Genomic DNA, 7,667 nt, shown 5'->3' on the forward strand with positions numbered 1-7,667 from the left:
ACAATGACCAAGTGCACAGAGTGATGGCAGCATCTTCTTCTGCAGAATAGAGCAGCACATTGTTGAGTTCATGATACCATCGATGAAATGCAGCTTCCCAATGCCAGCAGCACTCATGCAACCCCACATAAGGACACTGCCACCACCATGTTTCACTGTAGGCACCATGCATTTCCCTTTAAAATCCTCACCTTTATGATGCCATACAGTTTTAAAACCATTAGTTCCAAAAACAGTGATCTTTGTCTCATCACTTCAGTCACATCAGTGAATCATGAGACTCACCTGTGGTTAAATGCATGTTAATTCGAATTTTGTAGTTTTAGGTGTGGCTTTTCTCCTAAGACTATAACTGGGGTGTACTCATTTATGCTGAGCACTGTATGTGCCAGATACCACCACCACTTTTGTCCTGTCACCCAGGGGACAGTCAAGGGCGAACAGATAAGGTTAAGAACTCATGCTCAAAAAAACAATTCAAACTCCAGAACATAAATCAAACTAAAGAAATCAGACTTATCGGCAGAAGCATAACACAACAGAAGAAGATATTAACAGACACTCTGACAAAGACTGAAGGAAGACTAAGGCTGTAGATATACCACATGAGGCAATCTGAGAAACTGGAAACACCAGGACCACAAAACACGTCTGAACTTAATCAAGGTAAGGAGACGGGGAGCAAAATGATAGACAAAGCACAAGCGGCACATGCTCATCTAAGTATAACAGAGGCAACTAAAATAGAAATATCTAACATAAAAATAGCAACTTGACACAGGAGGGAGAGCAAAGGGAGTAACTTCACAAAGAAATTGTGTCCAAGGCTGGAAATCTCACAGGAACTAAAGGAAACACTTGGACCAATTAACATTAAACCAAATAACAACCACAAGTTTAAAAATAAGCCCAGAGAAACCACAGAGGAGGACATTGTTCCAGAAATCTTGTGGTTTGTTCAAAACCTAGGCCATGCTGCCACTTTCTTTTTGGAGACAAAAGCCTTTCTCCTGATATCCCTGTGTTGGTGTTGTTTCTATATCATTATAACAATGTTGATATAGAAACAACACCAACACAAGATCAGCTTTGCAACTGACCAATGATGTTGTCTGAGCATTCAGTTAGCACTAGCCTAGAAGCCAGCTAATGCTATTAACGATCATGAGTAAATTAAATTGGGTTAACAGCAAACCCAACTTGATAATATATTTATTATATTGCATAACTTAATAAAGAAAACACTTGAACTTCTGACCATTTGTACTACAAGAGAGTTTTGTGTTTTAAGATGATGCAGGAACCACACCAAGACAGGAATATCAGATATATCTTCTCCTGGTAAGCCTTCCAAGCAAGTCATACTTTTCAGTCTTTGTTGGTGTATAATTGGGGTGACTTTGCAGGGAGAGTTTGGGTATCTGTGCTAAAATACATGTAAGTGCTCTAGGCTGAGAAAAATAAAAGATTTGATTATCTTATGAGATTCCTCTGTGTGTCGCTCTCTGATGACAGTCTGTTCGGGTAACAGCTCAGATACAGTGTAGTAATATTTTGTGAAAAATGATATGTAGTCTTAAAGGTATAAGCATCAAAGCCCTCTGCAAGTCATCTGTTGCCGTGGGCTGTCCCAACCTGTCAGGATATTCCGAGTTTGTCTATCAAACTGTGTGCATCTGTGTGTACAATTACACAGAAGGTAATAGTTTCTTGTCATCACTGATTAATCCTGTAACTGAAATCTGCTATCAGCAGCATTAGCTAACAGTCTTGTGTTCACAGAGAGACACACACTGACATGAACAATAGAATATGAGGAGACGCGCGTGCGTATGATTCCTGCAATGCTGAGATGTTGATCTGAAGCTCACCCATCTGAGCTGTGAATATGCATCAGATGAGCAGTTCTATAAATGTATAATAGTTCTGTTTGATTCTGAAAATTTTGGTAAACTTCAAGTAAAATACAAGGCCAATACCAATGCTTTTAAAGTATAAATGCAGCTTGTATAGGAGGGAGCGGAGTCTCCTGATTTATCAGATGAATGATCATTAATTTGTAAACTGAACGGATATGGACTGATAAGAATTTAGTGATTCTGATTCTCACTTCCAATTATCAATTATCAGTTTTCATTGGGTCCTCATTGGCCACCACAGCAGCATATCAAAGACATTTTTGCATATAAATGTGCGGTCAAATGTTTGTGGAGGTATTTCCCCTCTTTGTTGTGATCAGTGCCGAGGTGGTTATTACACAGAACACTTTTCTTAAAGGTAATGCACTAAATTACTGAATTACTCCCAGAAAAAAGTAATTCATGACGCTGCTCTTTTCATTAATTTTGCATTTCTCCATAAAATGACTTGGAACACATTGTCTCAAAATTACTGTTTAACAACATGAACCGGAGGTTACAGTTCCTACCTTAGAAACATGAACAAGTAGAAATGGAGGCTGCAGCCTGACTCCATTTGTTACATGTTGAAGTTCACGGTCTGGCTGTCGGGCTGGGGTCGGCATTCACTCTGGGCGCTTGTTAGCTTAGCATTAGCATCCTGTCTGCCCAGGTGCTTGCAAAGAGCCAAAGTTGTGTTCGCAACAAATGTGTTTTTTTCTGCCCTGGTCAAGTTTGCACTTTACCATTATTCTTTTGTTCTTTTGGCGAATACAAATTAAAGCTAATGTGCATATGTCCTCTACAAGAACTTCAATTCCTGTTGGTAAATGTAACAAAACACCATTTCATGTATTTTGAAAGTGTTATTTTTTAGAGCTGGGATGTAAATGTTCGTGTTTGATGTTGTTTTTTCCTTCCTAAAGAATAATTTCTTCAACACAGTTCAGTGGACTTCATACTGAACTTAGAGGATGGAAACAATCGATCAATCCTATGAAGCTAGTATTGATCCGATACCAGCATCAGCGTTGGTATTGATACTATGGAAAATAAATTTTTTAAAATTATTTTGGTAAGCAGTTTTTCTCATTTTCCATACATCAGCTGCTCCATCTGACAAGCTTGAAATGAACTTTAAAATTGACTTAAAAAGAAAATTAAAAAAATTGCACCTCCCTGGTAGTGGGTCCACATGCTAAAAGCTGCGCGCCAGGCTTTCCTCCTGTATGTGCGATGGTGTGCACTTTATTGTGGCAATTTCCTCTGAGCTCCCTCCGCCCCGGCTGATGGACACATCCTGTGTTCTTTGTCTCACCTTATCGCTGCAGATCTATATTAAACAGCGCAGCACAGCCAGCATATCCCGCTGTACCTGTCATCTCAGCATCTGCTGAGCTGCCTGTCTGCCAGCCTCCCTCACTATCAGGTGTCTATCAAGACCTCCAGCTCATTTCATCTCTTTCCCAGCACTCGTATCTTCCTGTTTTTCTCTTTCTTATATGAATTTGGGCCGAGCGAGCCTGGGCCAGTGCTCTGTGTCTGGGCTGCTGTCACTTTGAGAACTCCCTCACAGGATTTGATTTGCACCCTAACGCTTAGTCGCAGTGGCTTTCCACTTCTTACAGAGTAGCTGAATTTGACATATCTTTCAACTCTCCCCTCAGTCATCTTTTTTTCAGAGGGTGACTCTTCTTTTCCCTGACAAATAATCCTGGCATTTACCTCTCTAACACACTCGGTCGGTCCTCTCCCTGTCTCTCCGGTTTTTTCTTCTTTTACGCAGCCTCTCTGCTGATTCTCCGATACCGTCGGTGCCTCTGAAGAACAGGAAATGAAACTCTTTTTTCCCTCCAATCTGTCGCTCCCACCCTTTATCACACAGACACCTTGATTCCCTGCAATGACCGTCTCTCCCTCCTCTAATGAACTCATTTTGCACGAATGGAGAATACCATCTTATCTCCACACAGTGGGCCCTCTTTCACTTTCTCTCTCTCTCTCTGACACACTTTCTCTATCTGTCTCTCTTTTCTCCATTTCTCACTTTTCCTGTGTGCTTAGTTCATATAATTGTTGCCAAGATACACCGAGAGGTCCTTGATCTGTTGTCTTCTCATTATAGATTAGGAGATGAGGGAGACAGAGACCGAGCAGGGGAAGCGATGCTTAATAGACTCTCTGAAATGCATCCATTATGCAAAATAGCCTTAAACAGAATGGGAAAACATTTTACCTAATGTTGAGTGCCTCTGAGGTGGCTGCAGCAGGGAATTGACTCTATATAAATAAAAGTTGTCCAGCTTATACAAGAAAACTCACATTTTTAGCATGCATTACATGTATTACAACGGACATCAGGTGTTCCTCCTGCACTGCCATTCTGCATGGAGAAGTATATGGAAGAAATCCATAGGATTAGAGTCCAAAGAACTTGAAACTGTCCTATCATACACAAGGAAATCAACACATGAGGACTGCAACAAACACTAGGAAATCACTGGAAGGTTGGTAAGGGATTGCAGGCTTGATACTGACGCTTTGAGCTTACAAAATGCAGATGTTTCAGAACACTGCTCAGAAGTGTGGTTCAAAACACCCACTTCATGCGACCATGGCTAATTGAGGTCTTGGTGAGTTTCACCCCAGAAGGCTTACCTGCTGCTTCAAGGTTTGACTGACAGAGAGTGTAGAAAAAAAACCCTAATGACACTGCAGACTCACAGGAAGCTTTAGAGTCATGAGCAGCAGCATAAGCAGGAGAGTTAACAATCACAGCTAAAGTTTGTGTGAACTTTTTGACAGGCAAGTTGGTGTAAGCCATCATACCCACAGTGCAATTGCTGATGGCACAGAAGAGGTCAGAACATACCCGAATGATGCATTTGTTTTAAAGACACATGATCCACTTGTTTCTTGGCATGAACGATGGGTTGTATATCCACATTATTATATCTTGGCAAAAAATAAATAAATATTGCCAAAAGTATTTGCTTGTCTGGCTTCACACAGATATAAACTTAAGAGACATTCTTAACATAGGGAATGTGTTTATGGGATTTTTTCCATTCTTCCAGAAGCATATTTGTGAGGTCAGACACCAATGATGAACGAGAAGGCTAACATGCGCCTCAGCATCTGCTGATCTCGCTCTGTGATTTTCCGTGGACTCCCACTTTGTGGATGAGTTGCTGTTGATCCCAATCACTTCCTCTCACAACTGACTGTGGAATATTTAGTAGTTAGGATTTTTTATGACTGGACGTGTTGCACAGGTAGCTCCTATCACAGTACCACGCTGGACCCGTGACCATGGAAGAGACTGGAACACCTAAATTCAGTGATTTGGAACGGTGAATGAATACTTGTCAGTATGTGACTGGGGTAAGAGCAGCTATTGTTAGGCACTGGTTTCCTACGTACCAGTGTGGGAGGGGAGTCAGAGAGATGTTTGTCATTGTGTCAGGATAATTGCACAAAAATAACCAAGATGCATTTCTTGGGAATGAGTGGTAGTAACATGTTTTCTCTCACAAAAGAACGTTTCCTAAAGAGAGCCCCATCAAAAAGTTTAGACTCTCAAAATTATTATCCACTGTTATATGTGCTGAAGAAATAATATTTATTTATATATCCAACAAAGGGTCCATGTTTGTCACAAAAATCCACAGCAGAGAAAAGTGGAAATAAAGGAACACTGGAATTAAAAGTAATTTTAAAAAGTTAAGAAGAAAAAAACATACAAATTTGACAAATTACCAAAAAGAGGAGGAGAAATTCATGAAAGTGCATTGAATAAAAGCAGACCTGGTGCTAACTAAACACCTGTGTAAGAAGGTATGTCTATAGGTGGCTTTAAAAGGCAGAAAAAACAAAACAAAACTGGAGAGATGTATAATGTAAATAAATGTTTCATTTATATGGCACCTTTCAAGACAAAGATAGCAACGTGCTTTGCAACAAAAATACATTGTGGCTGAAAGAGAGAGGCACTAATTTATTTGTCATCATCTGAGGTAATGATCAGTCCTTGATAAATTAAATCACATTATTTGAAAGAACAATGTCATATAAGTTGGATATCCTCCAGAGAACCGAGGAAAAAGAATCTTGCCATTGAACCTTTTTTGTGATTTTCTTCTTCTCTGGAGCTAAAACACTTGAGATATCAATGGAAAGCCTAGGATGTCCCCTATCTAGTACATCAGATAGAGGTGTAAGTATACATTAGAAAGCAACAAAAGGGGCCTCAAAACAGAGTCTTGTGGAACACCACTCAGTAGGGCCAGCTAGGTTTCAGTACAGGCTATCAGAAAGATCCCCCATAAGAAACCATCATAAGAGCAGTTTCTGTGGATTGTCTTTTTCAAAACACAGACTGAGTTTTAAAGTATTTATATATATTTAAATGCAGCAGCAAGTTCTAAGCACACAACTCTATCCAGATGTGTCGAAAAAAAGCAACTTTGATATATGGACATGTCCGTAGACAGTGAAGAATTAACAGTGCAGGGCTAATAGCTGGCAAGAACTGTAGTAATAAAGACTGGTATTACATCCAGATGGCTGAAGGATTGCTTTGTTCTAGTGATCATCACTCTCAAATCTTGAAAGCTGATCAGTTGAAAGTAATCCAGAACAATAAGAGATGGAGGTGAGATGGAGGTCTACTGGAATATCACATGCGCCAAGTCATTATCTTATCAAAAAAAAACCCCAAAAACCCAAAAAACAACTTATTAGACATGGCAGAGAGGAAGGGCGAGTTGTTTTATTATTATTAATACCATCACATAAAATCTTTGGATTTCTTTCTGAAAAGGAGCTTATGTTTGCAAAGTGAGCAGTCTGGGCCTCCTTTAATGATGCATTGGCAGACTCTAAAAGATCTCTAAGCTCCATCAAAATGTCAAAAGCCCAAAGACCAGGTTCATTAAATGTTTTTAATAAAATGCTGTTGCTTATGATTAAAGATTTTTTTCATCTGACTTTTAAGAATGCATTATGACTCCTGCTCTTGCTAATAGGTCTTGCATATACATGTATGTATATATGTATATATATATACACACACTCTAATTTAATACTAATTTAAAAATTGTCATTGTAATAAATTAATACATAAATAATAAATTAAAAAGGTTTTAATTTTATTTTATAAGAGCAATTCTTGATCAACTATGTATGTCCGCTGTTTTTAATAGGGTCATATCCCCCCCTGTTGGTTTAAAAGTATCATGACATTAGTTGTTTGTTTTTTTTTAAAGGAACTGGGATTAGGGATGGAGGTGCGATAGATGGGCTCTCTTGCACTAGAGGAGGGTGTGGGGCTTTATGGTGGAAGAAAATGTGTAGCTATACAATGCACACTCAAAAAAGAAGAAACAAAAGATTGAAAGAAAAAAGATTCTTGGGGGTCTTAGATACTTAGATACTTGGTTAAAACTGAATGTACACTAATCAAGTAAGTTTCATTTGACTAGATTCCAATAAATGTAACATTTAACATTGTAATTGTGTAACAAAATGACATGGAAACGTACATGTAATCAACTCAACTTAAAAACGTGTTTTTAAATCTAAATGAATGAGACAGAACATAAACTTGTAATAACGTAAAAATTCACATTGAACGCAGAAATCATCTATATTGTGTCATCATTTTGTCCCTTTAGTATCCATACAATCTACCACACACACATAACCTATTGTGCACAAACACACACACACACACACACACACACACACACACACACACACACACACACA

The sequence above is a fragment of the Pundamilia nyererei genome, unplaced genomic scaffold (assembly GCF_000239375.1).
Source record: "Pundamilia nyererei isolate P.nyererei 1_Seehausen unplaced genomic scaffold, PunNye1.0 scaffold00272, whole genome shotgun sequence".
Classification (NCBI taxonomy): Eukaryota; Metazoa; Chordata; class Actinopteri; order Cichliformes; family Cichlidae; genus Pundamilia; species Pundamilia nyererei.